Genomic DNA, 23,010 nt, shown 5'->3' on the forward strand with positions numbered 1-23,010 from the left:
AAACTTTTGCTTTCCCTCAAGTGATTCACTTTTGTTGCTAATGCTTTACTCTGCAGCTTATGGCTAAAGCAATTTTTCAAACTGGAGTTCAGGCAGGGTCTTTTGAGGGCAGCAGCTGTGCACTGTTTTAATTCTGCTTTGGTGTTTGTAGCATTGCAGCAACAGCTTCCCGGGGGCGGGGGGATGGGGGTGTAATCTTGGCATATCTAGCTGGTGGTTGGTTTTATGTTTTGTGGGGTGGAATGTTAAGCAGGCAGATGGAGGACAGAAGGTGGGTGGACAGGAAGGTAATGAGGAGATTTCTGCTAGTTGGGTAGGTTGGAATACAAATCAAGCTGCAAAATGGACAGTGGGGGGGACCAGCATGCTGACCAGGACTTTTCCTCATTTGCTTCAAAGATCTGTGTTAATGAGCCCTAATGAACGAGGAGTACTTGTGGCACCCTAGAGACTAACAAATTTATTTGAGCATAAGCTTTCGTGGTCTAAAACCCACTTCATCGGATGCACGCAGTGGAAAATACAGTCTGCCAACACCCATATTTTCATGCTCTCTGTGTATATATATTTTCCTACTGTATTTTCCACTCCATGCATCTGATGAAGTGGGTTTTAGCCCATGAAAGCTTATGCTCAAATAAATGTGTTAGTCTCTAAGGTACCACGAGGACTCCTGTTCTTTTTGCTGATACAGACTAACACAGCTACCACTCTGAAACCTGAGCCCTAATGAGTCCTTTTAAGGCATATTATATATTCTTTGCTGCTTAAAAATTTGTCAGTGGTGGAAGGAACCTGAACCATCCAATTAGCCATTTTGAACGAGCTCTCTCCTAACTCTCTAGTCATCTGGGTGCCCATAATCAAACCTCATTGAGCTGGAGCGAAGGATCAATCAATCTAATCTTGGATATGATCAACACAACATCTGCAAAAAGTCCATCCAGAAATAGATTTGTGTATGTTGGAACGTGGACCTCTAATTTAATATGTGTTAGTGACCTTTAAATGTGATTCAGCAGAAAGAGATCGCACATATCTCTAATATCCATCCATTACAAGTTCTCTCTTTGTACAACTATTTTTTATCTTTTATTCACATAGGTCTGCTCATTTAATTTAAATTCCTCTTAATTTGAGGGAAGAATGCAAAATGAAGAGTATTCAGTACAGAGCAATTAGTGATAGGTATGGAAGAATACTGAACCCTTCATGGACATATACCTAGTGCCTCATATTTGGTGTTTCACTCTAGCCAAATTTAAAAATAAATACATTTTGGATAATTCCGCTCATCTTTGTGATTATATGGTGGGCTCAATTTTCTCTTCACTTCCCCTATTTATACTAGGAATAACTTCATTCAAGTCAATGGATTTTCATCAGTATAAAAATGCTGTGACATCAGAATCCTGCCATAGTGCACTTGAAGGTTACCCATATTATATAAAACACATTACATTTTAATATACACAGGCAAAGTTGATAGAATATAACACATAATAAATATGTAATGTCTTATAGAGAATATAATATTTTCCATAAGGTCATCATCTGCCTTGCGTATTCATGTGGGTTTATTACATTTTTATAAAGGTCAAGCTCTTTTGCTAATAGAATAATAGCATTGCACAGCACAGTTTTGCTGCTTTCACCACAGGGTTTCTTGAAGCAGATCCCGGGATGGAACATGGATGTCAAAATTGTAAACACACTGATTTGTTGCCATATATTGCTGCCTGCATCATGCAGTTGCCTCTCTCTGAAGAAAAAAAAGATGGAAGCTTTAAGCTGGTTTTGGAGGGATGGGATTGCTTAGCTAACATGCAACGAGTGTTTTCATCTTTATCTTCAGTGAAATTGTGATAAAGTCGGATTACAAAATATGCTATATGCATTTTTTTTTAGAGCTGAGTGGGAACTGGAATTTCAGTTTTGTGGGTAAGTCCATGGTTTTGACATTTGTTTTCATTCCAAATCAAAACAAAACATCAAATTTTGAAATTTTCCACAACACAAAATATTTTGAAAAAGTGCATTTAGATAAGTAAGTTTCATTTTGTTTTTTTAATATTATGACATTATATTCTAGTGCAGTGTTCTCAAACGTTTGTATTAGTGACCCCTTTCACATACCAAGCCTCTGAGTGTGACCCCCCTAATAAATTTAAAATACCTTTTTATATATTTAACACAATTATAAATGCTGGAGGCAAAGCGGGGTTTGGGGTGGAGGCTGACAGCTCGTGACCCCCCAGGTAATAACCTGGCAACCCCCTGATGGGTCCCGATCCCCACTTTGAGAACCCCTGTACTAGTATAATATAAATTTCAAAACCAAAAAAATCAAAACATTCCATTCTAATAAGATCAACCTTATCAAAATGCCACATTGTGATGGTTTTTCTAAACAAAATTGTGTCAAAAAACTTTCCCACAGACAGTTTCAATATAAATGAAATGGCTTTTTCCAATGACAAAACATTGTTAGAACATTTTTGAGCAGCTCCAGGGTTTATTTTTAGAACTATTGTTAACGCTGTCCATTCAGTGATGGTACATTTGTTTATAGTAAGTATTGTGATAAAACAATCATGTAGCAATGAAGACTTCAGCCATGATTATGCTATGTTATAGTGCCCCTGTGGGTGAGAATGTTTATAAAGTATTTAACTGAAGATGGCCACGTGATAAGGCGAGTCCTGCCATGGGCACCCTCCTGTAGTAGGCTGCGGCACAACCAGTTCATCCTCTTCAGTTTCCCTTTTCTTATGGAGTCCCCAGTAACTCTGTGCAAGTTTTCAGAGTATAAATAGCCCTTTGCAGGGATAATTTATTACAAAAGGTTCCACAACCATAATTCCCCACCACAGTTCACACAATACAGTTACTCTTTCAGATCTCTACAGTCCATCAACACACCAAGTACAACTCCAGCATCTCTCACCACATGCCAGCTTTCAAGTACAGTTCTGGTGCCCCTCACCATGCCCAGCACGCTGATATGGCTCCAGCATTCCTCACAGTGCCTCACCCCAGCTCCTCTAGCTAGGGGTACTACTCTGTCCGGTGTTTCCTCTCAGGTATGATTCCAGCTGTTGCCCAGAGACATCAGCAGGCTCACCCCTCCACCATTTCCCAGTCCTCAACAGCTCTCTGTCCTCAGCTTTCCAGCTCAGAGAGCCAGAAGGAAGATGCTGAACTCAGCCTTCAGCCCTTTCTGACCAGGGCTCTCCTGCCTGGAGAAGCTTGGCTGTAATTCCCTCACCCCCTGCCTGCCTTCCTGCATTTTGCTTTCACCAGCCTGATCTGGCTCCATTGCTCACTAAAGAACTCTCACCACTCCTTCCTTCAGGGGCATCCTCTCTGAGTTTGCTCCCTTTCTGGACTCAGTTCTGAGTTCTCAGATGGTTCTCACCTCCACCTTCCTGATTCTCTCAGGTTCTGACCCAGAAGATCTCTGACTCACCCAGTCTTCTCCCCGTAGGACCCAAGTGCCCTCTCTTAAATCTCATTGGAGGTCAACTGACCTCTTACAGGGCCAGTATTACCCTGTGACAGGCTGACTAACAAGCAACTTTGTGTTGCTCATGTTTTGCTAGCTGATATTTTAAAGACAGTTGATGTCATTTTGGGGAAGCAGGATAGGGTGGGTAATACACCAAAAGAACAAAATATCCAGTAACTTCTTGGAACGTACTGGGGACAACTTCTTGTTTGAGGAAGTAAGTGTGTAGGGGTGGGGAGGGTTTGGGGGATGGGATCAGCCATTTTAGACTTGATCCTGACTAACAGGGAGGGGAGGGATAGCTCAGTGGTGGTTTTGAGCATTAGCCTGCTAAACCCAGGATTATGAGTTCAGCCCTTGAGGGGGCCACTTAGGGATCTGGGGCAAAATCAGTACTTGGTCCTGCTAGTGAAGGCAGGGGGCTGGAGTCGATGACCTTTCAGGGTCTCTTCCAGTTCTAGGAGATAGGATATCTCCATTTGTTATTTTAACTGATTGTAAATCTGAAGGTGGAAGGCAACTTGGATGAAAGTGATCATGAAATGATAGAATCATGAAGCTAAGGAAAGAAAGGAGTGAGAGCAGCAGAATAAGGGCAATGGATTTAAAAGAGGGGAGATTAACAAACTCAGAGAACCAGGGCCGGCTCCAGGCACCAGCGCAGGAAGCAGGTGCTTGGGGCGGCCAACGGAGAGCGGTGGCACGTCTGGGTCTTCAGCGGCGGGTCCCTCAGTCCCTCTCAGAGCGAAGGCCCGGCTGCTGAATTTCCGCCAAAGAATGAAGCGGCGTGGTAGAGCTGCCGCCGAAGTGCCGCCAATCGCGGCTTTATCTTTTTTTCTTTTTTTCTTCGCCGCTTGGGGCAGCAAAAAAGCTGGAGCTGGCCCTGCAGAGAACTAAGTACAAGGTCCCATGGGGAGAAAATCTGAGGGAAATAGGTGTTCAGGAGAATTTCTTAAAGAGACGGGCACAACAGGTGCCCCATAGTGAACCGACAAAGTTTTTATCCACATCATTTTAACCTCAATAAATGGGGAGGGAAATCAATTATGGAAATTCACCTTCACCCTGCATCCATATAAAAACATGATGATAAATGACAGAATAAGCTTCAGATCTATTTTTTAAAGCTTCAGGCTCACTCACTGTTATTACTTCCTTCTCCAAGCACTGTAATTGAACAGTCTGTTTTTACACAAGGTGCTGTTTCACACAGATTCTTAGAATGCCAGGATCAATGAGAGGTAGAAATTCAAACTGAAAGAGGAAAGAGACATTTCCTGCACATTCTCCTATTTTTACGTAGTATTAATATGACCTTAATGAATGTGCTCATCAGAAGACTGGCTGTGTAGCTATTAGTATTGACAGCTGGACTGGAACATGGACCTTTTGTTCCAAATGTTACGTATTTTCTTTGGGTCTTGATGAATATAGGATTTTTCCCTCCAATAATGAAACAAATGCCTGCCCCTCCCCTGAGGAATTGACACTGACCAAATGGCAGGTGTTTGTCAGACACTGCCTGCAGCCATTCTTACTGCTGCTCCACATCAAGCTGCACCAAAGAAAAGAGTATTAGGTCTCTGAGGACATGGATAACAGACACAAATGATAATGCATGTGGACAAAGGCAGAGGACAGTAATGCTTGCTGGGATTAAGCAGGAGGCAAAGAACTGGTTTTGTTATACCCAACAATGTGATCACTGACACTCATTTTAAGATGACCGAGACCTGAAATAAAAAAATAGAAGGACACCTGCCCTGTACATAAGAATCCTCAAGATTCTGTCCTTGAATTATGATGATGTCAAAATTGGTGTTAAAATTACTGTTGTGTAGTTTTTTGTTGCTAGATAAAATAAAAGCCCTGGACATTTACAGAACTAAGACTGGATGGCTTGTGGAACTGATAATAGGATACAGTGGCTTTCTTTACTGTGTGCTCCCTCTGAATGCAGTCCAGTGCGGTAGAGAATGAAAGGCATTGCTGTTTGACAGCAAAGTGATCTATCTGAATTAACTTGAATGCAGTTCTTAGACCACATCATGAAACCAACAATATTTTTGGTGCTTTCCTCAGCAGGAAGGCAAATGATTAATGGGAGCCGGAACTACTTCCTTGCTGCTAGAAGTGCTCCATCCAGGTAAGGGTTGAGACACATTAAATAAGGAAGCTTGTATTGCCCTTCTATACATGTTCTGATGGCTAGAGAGAGGACTTGGGACTCTATAGCTGTCAAACCAGCACTTGTTATAAGCTCCAGGGCTCAAGTTTTCAAACATGGTGTCCACAGCTAGGCACCTAAATCATACTGGGAGATTTAAATAGTCTGATTTTTAGAGCTGCTGAGCTCCTACAACTCCACTGATGTCAACAAACTGCACTGAAATCACCCTGTACAACTTTTTGCCCACGTAAAGGTACTTAAAGTGCTGTATTTCTGGTTCCAAATATCCCTGTGAACCTTAAATACTCTTTATTAAGTTCCGTTCCCTCAAGAGAATGAAATCCATCCAACTGAAGAGGACCAGGACCAGGACAAGGTCAAGGCTCACACAACCCTTAAAATAGGTCTTATATAGGGTGTACGCAGCGCATAGACCTTGTCCCTCTGCAATTAGATGGATTCCACCAAGAGTGCTCTTCTGCCTGTTATCACAAAAGTTCAAATAGGAGCCTTGAGGTATGAGTTTTATTCATCTTTCTTTAATGGGTATAACAATAACCTTAAAGCCAGTTATCATACAGTCCTATTTCACAGCTGTGGTATAATAAGAGAGATATGTTTTAGCTGAGAGTTGATAACTGTGAAATATGACTCTTAATTTGTAAGAATATCAGAACTTTCAATAAACAACAACAACAAAAACACATTGCACTTCTATAGCATGTTCCATCCTAGTATCTCAAAGCACAGTACAAACATTAGTGAATTGCATGTCCCAACATTCTTGTTAAGTAGGGAAGTATTCAATTTCAATTACATTTTATTAAATCACATATGATATACGTCTCTTGCAAATGCTAAAAGAAAAACATACACAGTCTAAAACAGCACCTTGTAATACGTTAAAATGTCAGTCAGAACCTAACAAAAATTCTCTTTTTCAGCACAATGCTGAAAAGGAAAAAAACTGCTTCCTATTTGATTACTACTGAGGATTGAGAAAAAGATTTAAAATATTATCTTTTGGGATGGTGATAAAAATTCTTTTTTATACAAAAGAGGTAAAATGCATCATGCTTTCAGAAGCTGAAAAATTCTACAATTTGAAAAGATAACGAGGTAGATCTTCCAGTGCTCCAGATTTACATGGCAAAAACGGAAGACGTGAAGGAACTTTTCCATATCTTCCATTAAGGACAGAGTTTCCTTGGTTTGGAATCTTAACTGAGTACATGCCTCATATAAATAAGGATTTAATAACTCATTTAAATACCATTAAAAATGAGCCATCTTCTAAGTAGAAAACCAGAAGGCAAACTTAGAATCATAGCCAGTTCTTGCTGGGTACTATATGTCACATTCTGATTGAGTAGTTGATTATGTTGATTAAAAACCCCAACCTAGCTATACTAAATTGGGAAATAAGGTGTACACAGGTTGTTCCTCGATCTCCAGAAGGCAAAGATGGGACAATCAATAATCTAGAAGAATACAGATCTTAGACCAAAATCTAAGGAAAGCAATACAACTTCTACTACTTATAGATGGAACACCCACCTTGGCATGTAAAAATGAGGCAGAGGTAGAATTTGGGAGAATTAAACGTCTCATCAAAAATTGTTTTGAACAATCTCCAAGGCCATAATTTGGCCCCTAAACCAAACTTCAGCCCCACAGAGCATCTATGTTATTATTTTAGCATTAAAAATTCTTAGCTCTGAGTCAACTCTGTCCTCACCATATGAGTGGGTAAAACAGAGCATCCCCTGAGTAGTGCTAAGGGCTTTTGTTTTAAGTCTTTATAATAAGCAGACCAGTGGCCTTAGTGATGAAACTTTATCCATAAATAAGTAAAAGCAGAGATTTGTTCTACAGGGTGGCCTTCTATCTTCTCAATTTGCAGAGGGTTCTTCCCCAAAATCATGACCTGGGTCTTCTTATAATTGAGAACCAGATCTTGACAGTTACCATAAGAGGAAAAACAAGATAATAACCAGTGGCAGCCTACAACCATATCATCAGCATATAACACCAACAAAATAGATGTACTCTGAATTTGCAATGGAAAAAAATATTTTCCTTTAAAAGAGCCACCACATCATTAACATACAATTTAAAAGAAGAGGTGCTAGAAGGCATCCCTGGAGTACTCCCTTAGAAACAGGGAAAATATTGGTACATTCTCTATTGGCCTTAGTTCTTACCCTAGCCATATTGCCCTGGAGTAAAGTCTCCAACATATGCAAAAGTTTTAGATGGATACACATCCTTCTTAATTTCATCAAAGTTTGTCTTGGTTAATAGAATCAATTGCCATCTTTAAAGCTATGAAAGCAGCAGTCAATCTAGTACCGTTAACCGCAGTATATTTATAAATCATATAGAATAAAATAAAACGATGAATTGTGGATTTACTAGCCCTAAAGCCAGACTGCTCTTCATATAGTAAAATTAGCCCCTAAAGACCATGTTGCCTCTAAAGACCACATGCCACATCTAACAGACTATATGAAGAAGGATACTTTCTATCCCCTTTTTAAAAATAGGAAGTATGATACTGGGCTTCCAACCAGCCAGAATACATCCAGTATGATTAATAATAGTAAATAATTTAGCCAAGACTGAGGACCTCTAATTAAGGCTCTCCTGAAAATCTTTGACATGGAGAAAATCTTCTTCTGGAGCATTTTTTCATTGTTGGGCTAAAATAAATGACTGTACTTTACTGTCCATTACTGAATGTCACAGAGATAAATCAAAGAGAGGATTCCGCATTGCATCAATTAAGGTAGAATTAGATTAAAAAAACTGGTAGAGGAAATCATTAAAGAACTGGCCCATATGTACTATCCAGGCTTCATCATTAATATGGTGTTCCTCAACTGGAGTATATCTACCAGATCCTGAGGCCACCATCTTCCAAAACATGGAAGAATTTTTAGCTTTAGCTGCTGCTTCTAAGTCCTTCCACAAGTATCTAAGATATTCTTGTTTTTTATGATATAATAAACCTTTATATTTTCTTCTGGAAGGTACTAAATTCTGAAGTAAATTAGGAGAGGGACTGTGTCTCACCCTATTAGCTACATACGCTAGCGCTGACTTTTCCTTTATGCATCAAACTAAATGCACTTATTTTTGAACGCAGACTTAATATAATTATGTCTCTGAGAAATCTAACATCAGGGTCCTCCAGTTGCCTAGATAATTTGTCTTGAGTGGCTGAGGTTCATGTTAGTCTTTTACAACCACATAGTTCCAAGGGGGTAATTAAGGTATTCTCACCCAGCAGAAATAAAACGGTATCTAGAAAAGGCACATCAGTCATAATTATAGTGAGAGGTTAGTGGTCGCTATCTGGGCAAGAAAGTGTAGAAAAATCCCTATAAAAGGACAAAATTATAGGGGTGATAATATAATCAATAATATTACCACCAATCATTGAAATATAAGTAAAATATTCTTTTCTGTCCCTACACTTCTTCCATTTACCAGTATCAAATTAAACTTATCTAATAATGCCTTTAATTTTTGTCTAGAGACATTAACCACCTGATCTCTAGAGATTTGAGGGAGATTAGGGTAATTGGAGTAATACTGAAGCATTACAATCTTCCAAAATAATTGGATGAGCCACTGGGAATTGAAGACTTACTATATCAGTTTGCTCATCAGCCACTCCCACCGTTACTCAGAATAAAAGGAAGACATGGAGGAAAAATAAACATTGAATACTAAAATTTGGAGATCAGGGACATTTTAAAAAAATACAGCCAGACTGCCCTGACACTTTGATTTGAGAGAGAAAATCTGGGCTTTCAGGCAAAGGAAACCAGGTGACAAGTCCTTCTGATAGAGGGCCTCTTTTAGACATTTGGCTTTCTTCTTGGAGAAAGGATTCAAAACCAGGAAAGACTATGATTTCAGACTCAGATAAACATGCTTCTTGTAAAGAAACAAATCTAAAGTTTCCAAAAATTAAAAAATATTCCATATTAATCTTATTTTTATATCAAGATGAATTGCAGGATAAGATATGTAAACTATTCTGGCAAATATCAGAGGGGTAGCCGTGTTAGTCTGAATCTGTAAAAAGCAACAGAGGGTCCTGTGGCACCTTTGAGACTAACAGAAGTACTGGGAGCATAAGCTTTCGTGGGTAAGAACCTCACTTCTTCAGATGCAAGTAATGGAAATCTCCAGAGGCAGGTATATATCAGTGTGGAGATAACGAGGTTAGTTCAATCAGGGAGGGTGAGGTGCTCTGCTAGCAGTTGAGGTGTGAACACCAAGGGAGGAGAAACTGTTTCTGTAGTTGGATAGCCATTCACAGTCTTTGTTTAATCCTGATCTGATGGTGTCAAATTTGCAAATGAACTGGAGCTCAACAGTTTCTCTTTGGAGTCTGGTCCTGAAGTTTTTTTGCTGTAAGATGGCAACCTTTACATCTGCTATTGTGCTACTTCAACCTCCCTGGCCACACAATAGCAGATGTAAAGGTTGCCATCTTACAGCAAAAAAACTTCAGGACCAGACTCCAAAGAGAAACTGCTGAGCTCCAGTTCATTTGCAAATTTGACACCATCAGATCAGGATTAAACAAAGACTGTGAATGGCTATCCAACTACAGAAACAGTTTCTCCTCCCTTGGTGTTCACACCTCAACTGCTAGCAGAGCACCTCACCCTCCCTGATTGAACTAACCTCGTTATCTCCACACTGATATATACCTGCCTCTGGAGATTTCCATTACTTGCATCTGAAGAAGTGAGGTTCTTACCCACGAAAGCTTATGCTCCCAGTACTTCTGTTAGTCTCAAAGGTGCCACAGGACCCTCTATTCTGGCAAAATCTCTCCCGAGGTGGAGGGAATGAGATCAGAGAATCTAGTCAACAGCCCGATTGTAAAAATTGTATTCATCTTCAAATATCACAATATTCTGACAAGCAATCTGCATAAGAGATTGTAAACATAAGGGGGGAATCCTCTTGGAATTCTAACTTAAGCCTTCAAAAAAATAGCCCCGTTTCATGGAGGGGAAATGGTAAAACTAGTGGGTTTAGAGGAAGAAACCAAGGGTCAGGCTTAGATGACCCAGTTAAATCAACAGTACAAAAAGTTCTATATGTACCCAAGGAAGAGTTAAATCCTGAGATATATTCTCAAGAAAATAACAACCAGCCTCTTCCTGTAGAGCCTAAGCATTATACCTTATATTATTTGGGAAATCCCTCGAAAGTAAGGATCTCACAAGAGAGTTTTCTACTCTAGAGATGAAGACACCTTGAAGCCATAGCTGTTTCCTCATTTTCTGAATTCTGTAAACTACATTCCATTAAGAATTCTACCTCCCACCTCTCATGCATATTGCAAGAATAAAAGTGCTGTGATGGGGCATCTGACCCACACTGGTGGAGAAAGGGTTAAAAGTAGCCTTGGAGTGGCTGCGCAACAGGTAGCCAATCAGAGAGGGTCTGCAATGAGTACCCAATCAGGGCAGAGCAGGCCCCTATATAAAGAGAGCTGCAGGGCAGAGGAGTCAGTTCTCTCTTGGGAGCCCAGGGAGAAAAGACTTGGTCCCTGCAGGGCTGAGGGAATCACCAGGATCTTGGACAGGGTCAGGGGAGTGAGAGGGAGCTACAGCCTATCTGAAAGGATACGGGGCAGAGAAGGTGCTAGGGCTACGGGGAAGTGGCCCAGGGAAACGGACGGTGGGGGATTGACGAAGATGCAGTGCGTGGCTGCCACCTAGAGGGTCCCTGGGTTGGGATCTGGAGTAGTGGGTGGGCTCAGGTCTCCCCTCCCACTTGTTATGAGGGAGTGGCCAGTGAAGGGCTGCAGTTTGCCACTGAGGCAAGTGGCTAGAACTTTGGGCTGCAGCCGGCCATGGAGGTGAGTGACTGGACAGAGGACTGCTGTTCCCTCAGAAGGGGGGAGATCAGAATGAGGCATGGCTGAAGGGCTGTGTCCTGAAGAGAATGCTGGGATCCTTGAGGCAACGCTCATCTGGAGCAGAAGTGATGGCAGGCGAGACACCACTGGAGGAGGGTGCCCTGCAAAAAGACTGAGCTAATTTCCAGAGTGACCAGCTGGAGGTGCCATGGTGCGAAGTCCCACCCTGTTACAGTGCCTTATAAACTTAACAGAATTAGATGGTAACTAAAAACGAACCCTATTAGCCAGTAACTGATTTAAATCGATAGCTGAAAGGGGCTGCCTATCTGATATAATCCCCTAAAAAAAACTAAAAATCAATGCAGGAGACAATTTATGTCAATTATCAGAGGGCCAAACATATGGAATTTTCCAAGTGTCTAAGATGTTTGAAAGATTTCTAAGAAAGGAAGTATTCCTTGTAATAGTCCTCTGAAACCTCAGAAATCCTGTCTATGACAAACCAAGAAGAGGAGTCAATTTCAATTGATTTAGCCTTAGTGGCATTAATAAAACTTATATTTCTATCTTGAGTCTGAGTCAAAATTATCTATGACTTTAGGTTTTTCCTTCTCCAGATCAAGACTTAGCTGTTGGGGGAGAGGGTGGAGAGAAAAGAAAAGTCATCTAGCTTGTCAGTTAGACCAATCCTACCATAAGCCACCCAACAGGATTTTAAATACAAAGAGAGAGTTCTTAATACTTGTTATCCTCTCCATCAGAGGTTTCAACAGAGATAACACCAATGGAAACTGAGTATCTTTAAAAGAAAGAAGTCATGATCCACTGAGTCAGACAATATAAGTTCATAGATATTGCTCCAAGTATGGAAGTATTATTAGCCCTATTTTACAGATGAGGAAACTGAGTCTCATAAGTATTTAGTGACTTGTCCAGGGTCATACATAAATTCTGGGTCAGAGCTGGGAACAGAACCCAAAGCTTCTAACTCTTAATATTGTGCTCTAACTAATAGCCATACTTCCTTACTTTTAGATATTTTTTGCCATTTGGATTACAAGATACAGTTCATTTTCTGATGACTACATTCTCTGCTTTTGATGTCAGTCTTGCCACCATTCTAATATTCAAACCATATTTAAAAAATAATTTAAAAACAAATCTCATTTTTCTTGAATTTTGCTAAGAGAATGAATCTTACAAGGAGTAAACATAAATAAGGACATTTGATGTGATTTTAATAAAATGGTTTTCTTGATAAAATTAGGTAATCCCCTCCAATTATGTAAAAAGAACGTAAGAATGGCCATAGTGGATCAGAACAATGGTCCATCTAGTTCAGTATTCTGTTTTCCACCACAATGGCTAATGCCAAATGCTTCAAAGGGAATGAACAGAATAGGGCAATTATCAAGTGATCCACCCCTTTCGTCCAATTCTAGTATCTGGCAGTCAGAGTCTTAGGGACACTCAGAGCATGGGGTTGCATCCCTCACCATCTTGGCTAATAACCATTGATGGACCTATCCTCCATGAATTTATCTAATTGTTTTTTTAAACCAATTATAGTTTCGGCCTTCACATCATCCCCTGGCAATGAGTTCCACATGTTGTGCATTATGGGAAAAAATACTTCCTTTTGTTTGTTTTAAACCTTCTGCCTATTAATTTCATTTAGTGACCCCTGATTCTTGTATTATGTGAAGGGGAAATATGCAAAGCAACAGTGATTGCAATACTAGTACAAAGTAATGGTCCATCTAATCTAGCCTCCTGCCTTCAGCAGTGGTCTATTTTGCCATTCCTCTCTAGTGTTGTCTGGACCAATGATCTCCTAGGCCACTCCAATCCTTGACTCTGGGAGCCAGCCTTATCCTGCTCTGCTGTGAGAACCCCCACTCCTGGGCTGTTCATGCACAGCCTCTGGCATGTAAGCTGCTCCCAGCTACTTGCAAGCGAATGACACTAGCCAATATCTCCGGTCCCAGAAACAACCCTAGGAACCTCCATCTTGCAGTGTCCAGTTATGCCCGCTGGACACTGCAAGCTTATATGAGTTTGTCAATTTAATAAAGAAATTGATATGTACCAGGCTTGTTCTCCCAAGGGGAGTCTCTGACACACTGCAAACCAAACGCACTGCTTCCGGTAGAACAAACAAACAGATTTATTAATTATAAAGGTAGATTTAAGTGATTATAAGTCAAAGCATAACAAGTCTGATTTGGTCAAATGAAATAGAAGCAAAACACATTCTAAGCTGATCTTAACACTTTCAATGTCCTTACAAAGTTAGATGCTTCTCACCACAGGCTGGCTCTTCAGCCAGGCTCTCCCCTTTGATCAGTGGTTCAGTCGCTTGGTGGTGGTGGTGGTGTCTGTAGATGTAGGCAGAAGAGAGAGAGCATGGCAAAATGTCTCTCCCTTTTATCATGTCCTTTCCTTCCTCTTGGCTTTGCCCGCCCAGACCTTCAGAGTCAGGTGAGCATTACCTCATCACAGTTTCAAACTGACCAAAGGAAGGGGGTGACTGTCTCGAGGGTCTAACAGACTCTTTTGTTGCTGCATGAGCCAGTGTCCATTGTTCCTGTGAGGCTGGGCTGGGTTTGTCCCATCCATGCCCTGATGAGGTGTGAACTGCCTCTCTGTTCTTGGAAAGTTTTTGCATGGGCTTGCTTTAAGCCATGAGGATACATTTTCAGCCTCATAACTATATACACATGAAATTATAATCTATAACCTTATTATAACATTACTGTAACAATTACTATAACATCACTATAACAACCACGCTGTGTCTGATGAAGTGGGCATTCACCCACAAAAGCTTATGCTCCAATACATCTGTTAGTTTTAAAGGTACCACAGGACCCTCTGTTGCTCCTTACAGATCCAGACTAATACAGCTACCCCTCTGATACTTGAAACCACGCTCAGTGCATCATGAGCCTTCCAAAGACACCCAACATGACAAACTTTGCATTGGGTACCACACAATCATTTTATAAAGATGAACATGGGGGTGTAGGGTGTCTCCCCCTCGCCCAAAGTACAGAAGGTCACACCTATACTGGATGAATATGGATCCTCATATAATAAGCCATGGAAGGGAAGAATGTTTCCCGAACCCAGCTGACAATCAGTTTATAGCCTGAAGCATGAAGGTTGATATACCTTGACATTTTTGTCATATCTTGTTTAACCACAGATGATATTCCTTTCTGAATATTTTCTTCAATAATATTATGTGGCAATGGTCTCCGCAGGTTAATTATATGTGGTCCAAAACACAATATGTCTTCTATCATTTTATAAAATTTGTTACCTTTCAGATTTGATGAGTGATGCCTTGTTTTTGTAGTATAATAAAGGGATAATGGGACCAAACATCTGGTCTTCATTATGCCATTAATTAGTTTATAAACTTTTAATATAGTCATCACCTTTCCATTTTAAATACCTCTAGTATTCCTAGTCTTGCCTAAACTAAGAGTCTTATTGTCTTATTCTTCATGCTTCTAATCGGTTTTCAATGCCCTTTGATGGGCCTTTTCAGTATCTGCGAAGTCCGTTCTGAGCTCAAATGACCAAAAATGATCATGATATTCAGCACAATAATCAATTCATATGATGCTGTTCTCAAGACTCCCATTGATGTCCTTAGGCTTTGGATCAGGCCCACAGTAGATTTATGAAAGCCTTTTATTTATCTAAACTAAATGGTATCTGCCATTACATGGGGCAGTTATTCAGGGCTTGTGCACACTTAAAATGCTACAGCAGCACAGCTGTGCAGCTAGCTGCACCACTATAGTGTTTCAGTGTAGACACTACCTACAGCCACAGGAGAATCCCTCCCATCAGTGTAGGTGATCCACCTCCCTGAGAGGTGGCAGCAATGTCGATGGAAGAATTCTTCTGTCAACCTAGTGCTGTCTACATAGGGAATTAGGTTGGCTTTCCTACGCTGCTCAGGGTTGTGGATTTTTTACACTCCTGAGTGACGTAGTTATGCCACCAAATTTTCTAGTGTAGACCAGGACCTAAGTTCCCTGTAAGCTGTGCAGCCATGCAGGCGCTCAGGGAACCCGCCTGGGGACCTGCTGCAGCCAGGGGAGGGGTGCCCCTCCCCCAGCCTGCCACCCAGTCCCAACTGTGCTGTGGCCTGGACCCGTTGCGTCCAGAGCGCCCCTACCCCAGCCCAAACCCAGCCAGGGAGGCCCGGCCACCGCGCTCCTCCCAGAACCCAGCTTGCTGCGGGCCTGTCATGGCTGGGGCACCCCTTCCTGAACCCAATCCTGGCCCAGACCTGTGGGGGCCAGGCGAGGGGCACCTATCCTGCGGCCCCAGCCCCAGAGCTGCTGCGGTGGGGAGAGAGCTGGGGGAGTCCTCTCTTCCCGCCCTAGCCCCTGAGCCCCTCCTGGACCCCAACCCCCTCATCCCTGGCCCCACCCCAGAGCCCACACCCCCAGCCAGAGCCCTCATACCCCTACACCCCAATCCTCTGCCCCATCCCCCCTGTTCAAAATATCATAACACGCCAGTATGCTGGCATTTTAGGGTGATATCAACACGTTCCTTATGACAGCTATTGTAAGAATTATGGAACCTTCTCTCAACAATCATCCATGAACACAGAATTATGATAAACAGCATGCAGTTCTGGGACTGTCAAGTTGAATGCTTATAGGCCATTGATAAAACTTTTCAAATGACTTAATTGAAGGAAGGTTTTGTGTGCATTGCCACCTCAAATTGATGATCCCTGCAAGTAAGTGAGGCTCCCTTTGAGTGAGCAGCCCTACATTGGATTAAACCAGATACATCTCTGAATAACATTTTTTTTAAAATATGGAGATATACCTATCTCATAGAACTGGAAGGGACCCTGAAAGGTCATTGAGTCCAGCCCCCTGCCTTCACTAGCAGGACCAATTTTGCCCCAGATCCCTAAGTGACTCCCTCAAGGATTGAACTCACAACCCTGGGTTTAGGAGACCAAACCACTGAGCTATCCCTCCCTCCCATATGCCATGCTTACAGCTACACTGTTAATTCAGCACTGCTGAAAACTGTTCATTGTTCATTTATTAGAATTTACTACACGTGTTCAGGCCAACTCTCCTCAGCATTTTTCCATGTTACTGTTAGGAATAAATTATCATGCTTATAGATTTAATAGGAGAGGGAAGTTCTGGTTTTTCTCCTTACCGTCCATAGTACAAATCATCATTGTTTAAGTTAGATTTCCATGTCTTTGAGGTAGGAAGAATGGCATCTGAATTTATGTAATTATGTTTTTGTAATCCTGCTAACTGATCCTGTCTGTATCTAATGAATTTTGATTATTGTACTTCCCTTCATGTTTTTATGCCATGATAATTTTCAATAAGGATATTCATTATTGCCTCAGTGATTAGCTCTCACTGATAACTAGATTCAGTCAAAACAGTATTTGGAATCATCACCATCCAAAATTAATTCCACAGAGAGAGTAAAACATGACACTGATAATACAGACAGTTTTTCATCTACTGTGAATGAGAAAATTGGACAGGCGTCGAATAGGATATGACACACTAACTTAATGTGCTTTCTTTCTTCTACAAAACAGACTATTTTTGTGCCACAAGTCCTCCTGTTCTATTATTTTTGTGGCAGACCTGAACAGAACAAAATATTTCTTCTATGTCTAATCCATTCATGCTTTGCACCATGACAGTGTCTGAGTAGCAGTGGAATGAAGCACACTTTTTGTAACAGAGGGAAGCAGTCCTGAACCAGGCTAGTTATCTGACCCAATTTTTTGCTACTGGGGTTTTGTACGGTTCATCTCATCAGATGATCCTCAGAGCAATCTGGCACCATGCAAGTATAGAACAACACTCCATAAGAGACTTCTGATTTTCTAAACTGAAAGTTTACTTAATTTCTTGTCAGTACCTTCTGTTTCCATTCTAAATGTGCTGTCAGTTTCTCCTTACATTCTTTCTATATTGTTCATAGGAATTATGCTTTCCACACACATTGTTCCTTAAAAGCATGACAATCCATTGTTTGCTTTTCTTCTAGAGGACAGGTTTAAGGGCAATGTCAGAAATTCCTACTGGTGCCTCTGTGTTGGATGATTCCAAGTTCTTCATCTCATAGGGGCTTTTAAAGGGGGTCTCTTTCAATCAAGGTTCCATTGGGCCCCGAGCTCATTTGAAGACTGAGTCCCTAGATTTTCAACACTGAGTAGTGATTTTGAATATCTCCAGTTCTTGGTGCCCATCTTCACGCACCTTAGAGGGGTCTGATTTTCAGAAATGCTGAGCATTCACCCTCAGAAATTCAAGTCCCCTTGGGGTGCCTCAACTTGGACACTCAAAATAAACTGAGAAACTACAAATCACTACCCCTTTTTGAAAATCTTGGTGATCTCATCTTACAAATTCTTAAAATGTTTTCTGGCCTAAGTTTTCAAAGTAATTTTCCCAAATGAGCACCATTGTTTGAAGATTTATAACTTTAGAATTTTTCAGCACATGTTTAGGATGACCCTTCTCAGCCAATTCTAAATGTGTTAACATTAAATCATTGCCCCCATAAACTTTTGAATACCCAGTAAAACTAGAAAATGTTAAGAATAAGGCCAGTTCTGTTTGTTTTTTCCTAACTCTGTATTCTGCTTCCGTCCAATAACAAATCTGTGCATCCCAGCATACATTAGGGATGACAAATGAACAAACCCTCACATGAGTGGAGCTGATTCACACCCACACAAAGATATTTGATACCAGCTGCTGGCCAGGCAGGTGGGCTAATAAAATAACCCTGAGGGATGATTCCACTCCACATCAACATGTAAACAACTGGGTTATTTGACAGATACGTATACATTAGTGTTATATATGCATATGAGCAAGTGGCAACAGATTTTTGCAATGTGCTGAGTCATCTACTGCATGGCATATTTTTTCTGTAATACTATACTGCATATTTTTTCACTAATTTTTCTTATTTTCATCTTATTTCTTGTGCAGTATATTATTGAAAAACAACAAAAATCATTTAAACAATCTTAAACTCCAGCTTTTCTCAAATTGCCCAGGGCAGGGTCGTGGTGGGGTGCGGTCCATCTAGAAAGGTGTCTTACAGAGGTAGTGAAATAGGACATCATACACGTGAACTATGCAGCACAGGTATTTTAGTATTACTTTGTATTCTCACAACATGATATATTCACCCTGTTATTGATTAGTTAAAAATTGTTTACAAAAAACTATTTAGTTAAAGCAAGGGTGGGCAAACTACGGGCCGCATGCGGCCCACCAGCTGTTTTAATCCGGCCCTCAAGCTCCTGCTGAGGAGCAGGGTCTGGGGCTTGCCCCACTCCGGTGCTCTAGCTGGGGATCAGGGTCAGGGGCTGCTCTGCACGGCTCCCAGAAGCAGCTGCATGTCTTCTCTCCAGCTCCTATGTGTAGGGGCAGCCAAGGGGCTCTGCTCCTCACACTGCCCCTGCCCCAAGCACTGGAACTATGGCCAGTGGGAGCTGCAGGGGCGGCACCTGTGGACGGGGCAGTGCGCAGCAGAGCCGCCTGGCCATGCCTCTGTGTAGGAGCTGATGGGGAGATATGGCACTGCTTCCGGGAGCTGCTTGAGGTATGCGCCACCTGAAGCCTGCCCTGATCCCCCCCCTGCCCTCCGAACCCCTCAGTCCCAGCCGGGAACACCCTCGTGCACCCCAAACCCCTCATCCTCAGCCCCACCCCAAAGCCTGCACCCCCATTGACCTCAACAGCCCAATGTGAGCATACATGACTGTTAAGTCACCATAATGGCATTAATGTGGGACACCTTCCATGTGCTGCCAGGTTGGGAGATATGATGCCTTGCTCTGTATAAGTAATGGGAGGGTTATCAAAACCTGGAGTCCAAGCATGATTCAGCTTTAAAGTCCAGAACAATAAACCCATGCACACCAGACTGAAGCAAGTAAACAATGGAAGTCAATGTGCTTTGAATGGATTGATGTGCTAAGAGAATTTTGATTCAGTAATCAGAAATAGGGGCACCTGCCTAGTACAGATGATCTTGGTTCCCTTGCAATCTCTTGTTGTGTGGTATCAGCAGTGGATGTTACAAGTCACAATGGCATTTGGTCCACAGAAATGGCCTGTTAGCCAATAAACTTACGTACCAATAAAATTAAATACAACTGAATTCCCTAAGATTTTGATCCTGTTTGTATTACTAATACTCTGCATGTCTTTAGTGCTTCTCCTCTGGAATGTCTCCAGGGCTTTACAAATCCTACTAAATTAGTGCCTACAATGCCCCTGTCAAATAGGCAAGTATTACCCCAATTTACAGAGAGGGAAACTGAGGTACAATAGGGTAAGTGTCCTTGTCCACTGTCATGCAGCATATCTGTAAGAGAGACAGGAATAAAATCCAGAGCTCCTGATCTTCAGTATTGTAACTTAACCATTGGAGAATGCATCTTCAGTTACACATTTGTTATAAGAGCCTTTCTTCCAGAAGCCAGGGATTTAATTTATATTAACTGGTCTAAGGGTAAACCACCTTTTCAAAGCTAGCTCACCAATGCAGCCCCCTTGCATTTCCAGAACATTTATTTAATAGTCACTGCACATAACAGCTCCTCAGATACCTTAGTGCTGAACATGGAATAGGAAACTAAATACAAAGTACAGCAGAGGCCTGGGCAATGGCATTAGGATCCTCAGATATTAAATATTCTGTGCACATTTTAAAATGCCACTGCATGATTTTAGTCACAACCCCTCGTGTAATCCTATTCCTGCTTTCTCAGCAACACTTATCTTGCATCACCTCTGAAACTAGAAACCACACAACGAACGACGAAGGGGTTAGGAAACACTGTGAATACTCGATGTCTTGTTAATGTGCATGAAACCATTTTAAAACACAGGTACAGCCTAACATACCTGGATTTCTTATAGCTGTGCCTACGGTGCTAACAGGGCTGTTAAAATATTTAATGAGGAAACTGCCCTAGAAGCAACAGTGAAGGGAAACACTTAACACAGAGTTGTAGAAGAACTGACAGTCTCTGATTGTGGGTATGACTAGCACATTTCAAGCCATAGTGCAGAATGGAATGAATTGTCCCCTCTGCAGTGCTTCTGCAGGCCACCAAGTCATCATCTACTCAAAGAAGGATAGTCCAGTTTTTAGGGTACTGTCCTGGGATTCAGGAGACTTCTTGTATGGCCCTGGGCAAGGCACATAGTTCTGTTTCAGCTCAGTCTCCATCTATAAAATAGGAATGGCACTTCCCTACCTCACAAAGGTGTCGTGAGGATAAATGCACTAAAGATTGTGAGGCAGTGATGGGGGTCTTAGATTGTGAGAGTTTTCAATCCTCAGTGTGCCACAGTCAGTAGAAAGGAACCAAAGGAACCCTTTATCTGAACTTGCTGAGCTGTAGTGCTTCAGCTGAAATAAACTCTGGATCCCAGCGACCCCTAATTTTGTTTTGCAACACCAAAACCTAATCTGCTTGGTCTAAATCTATTTTTTCAGTAGGGGAGGTGGTATTTTTAATCAGACAACCCATCAAAACCTTTATGAGAAAATGGTATATTCTGTAGGAATTCAGTATATTTAAAGACAAAAATTGGGCCAGATCTTCAGCTGGTGTAAAATCAGCAGAGCAGCATTGAAATCACTGGAACTATGCTGATTTACACCAGCTGAAGATTGGGCCCAATGTATTTAGTGAGCCTTACAAAAGATATACCTGCACTACTAACCAAACCAAACCAAAACTCAGGCCGAAGTGATCACTTGGAAATTTGACAATAATTTGCAATACGTTATGTTTTACAGCACTGAAAATTTTTTTCCTTTACCTAAAAGATAGAAAAAGCTAATTTGATAATCAACAAAACTAAACATTTATTTGGTCCCCCACTAATACATACACATTATAAAATTCCCATCACATCAGACCTTGAGTGGCAGCCTCACCGACTCACATTCTCTCACATCCTACATGCAGCATAATTTTGCTTATTCGTAATGGTAATAAGTGTAGCTGTTATACTGGGGAGCGTCTGCCATGCGTGATCTAGCTTTCTACCAAATTATCATCATGGAAATGGCCCAAAGCTAACCCCTGCTCTTGTTTTAAGGGTTGAATAGCCAGACCCAATTTATAGATGACAATTCAGCTAAAACACAGGGTTAAACAATCTCTGGATTTTGTTGGCTTTCCAGAGATGTCCTGGCAGCCATGGAACAGACTTCAGTAACACCTGGCAAAAGGGGTTACTTCTGCTGGAATTAATTCTCCATTCTAAGGGTTTCTTTAAATAGCTATATATCATCTGAGCATGTATAGATAGTGGAACACACACAACATACTCACATACCCAGTATTCTTTGCCTCTCACTATCTGTCCACACACACGCACTGACAGAACAAGAGAGCCCTGTCCCTCAGAGCAATTAAAGTCCCAGCCAAAAGAGGAAGGAAAGGACTAGATCCACTGCTCTGTGATCTATGAAGTGACAGCTCATTGGCATTTCTCCAGTCAGCCCTCCTCCAGGTCCATGCTCCCTGAAAACAAGCCTATTAATTCCTTTCTGAACATAAAATCTCGGGTGCCTGGGGTAGGGGCTCCTTCTCCACTCCTGCTGAACAGCTGACAAAAGAGTGGATAATGACACAAATAAGGCAATGAGAAGGTGCCATTGCTCTTGCATTTCCTTTTCTCTCCTGCTTCTCCCACCTCTTTCTTGTTTATTAGCGATGATAATACCTGGCTGGTACAAAAATGCAAAGCTGCTGCTAAACAGCCCCCCTTTGTCCTGGGATCTGCTGCTGCATCTGCTTCTGGTGCTGCCAGTCAGGGCAGCAGATGATTTAAGGCGGTTTCTTACTGGCAATTTAGTTAAACCTGCTGTGCACTGTTGGGCCTTGGGAAAGTATGATGAACACACATTTTAATGATTAAATCAGCACGTATTTGGAAGGGGGACGGCAGCAGCCTCTCCTCCCGAGGGACCTGCCAGGTTTGACAAGCCAAAAAACACAAAAGCTTCCAACCTGTCAGGTTGCTGCAGGACCCTAGATCTGCTATATTTTCTTTGTGGCTTGTACAGGGGCTCACCAAAGATATGTAAATGCACCCAGCATTAGCAAGATAATATTGTCAATGTTTAGGCCCCAACTCTAATGCTGCATCCCTAGGAGATGAATTTGCATTAGGAAGCCATTTCAGTGGGTTACTGTGGCTTTCATTTCCTGATACATAGTGTTAACGTAAGCTGTTAAACTGCTGACTGTGTTTCTCCCCAGAGGTGAGTGAAATAACTCCTGTACAGTTATGTACATATAAATACACACACAGGCCACAGCCTTGGCTAGTGTAAATCAGCACTGCTCTGTTGACTTCAGTGGAG

Source organism: Chrysemys picta, chromosome 2 (genome assembly GCF_011386835.1).
Source record: "Chrysemys picta bellii isolate R12L10 chromosome 2, ASM1138683v2, whole genome shotgun sequence".
Classification (NCBI taxonomy): domain Eukaryota; kingdom Metazoa; phylum Chordata; order Testudines; family Emydidae; genus Chrysemys; species Chrysemys picta.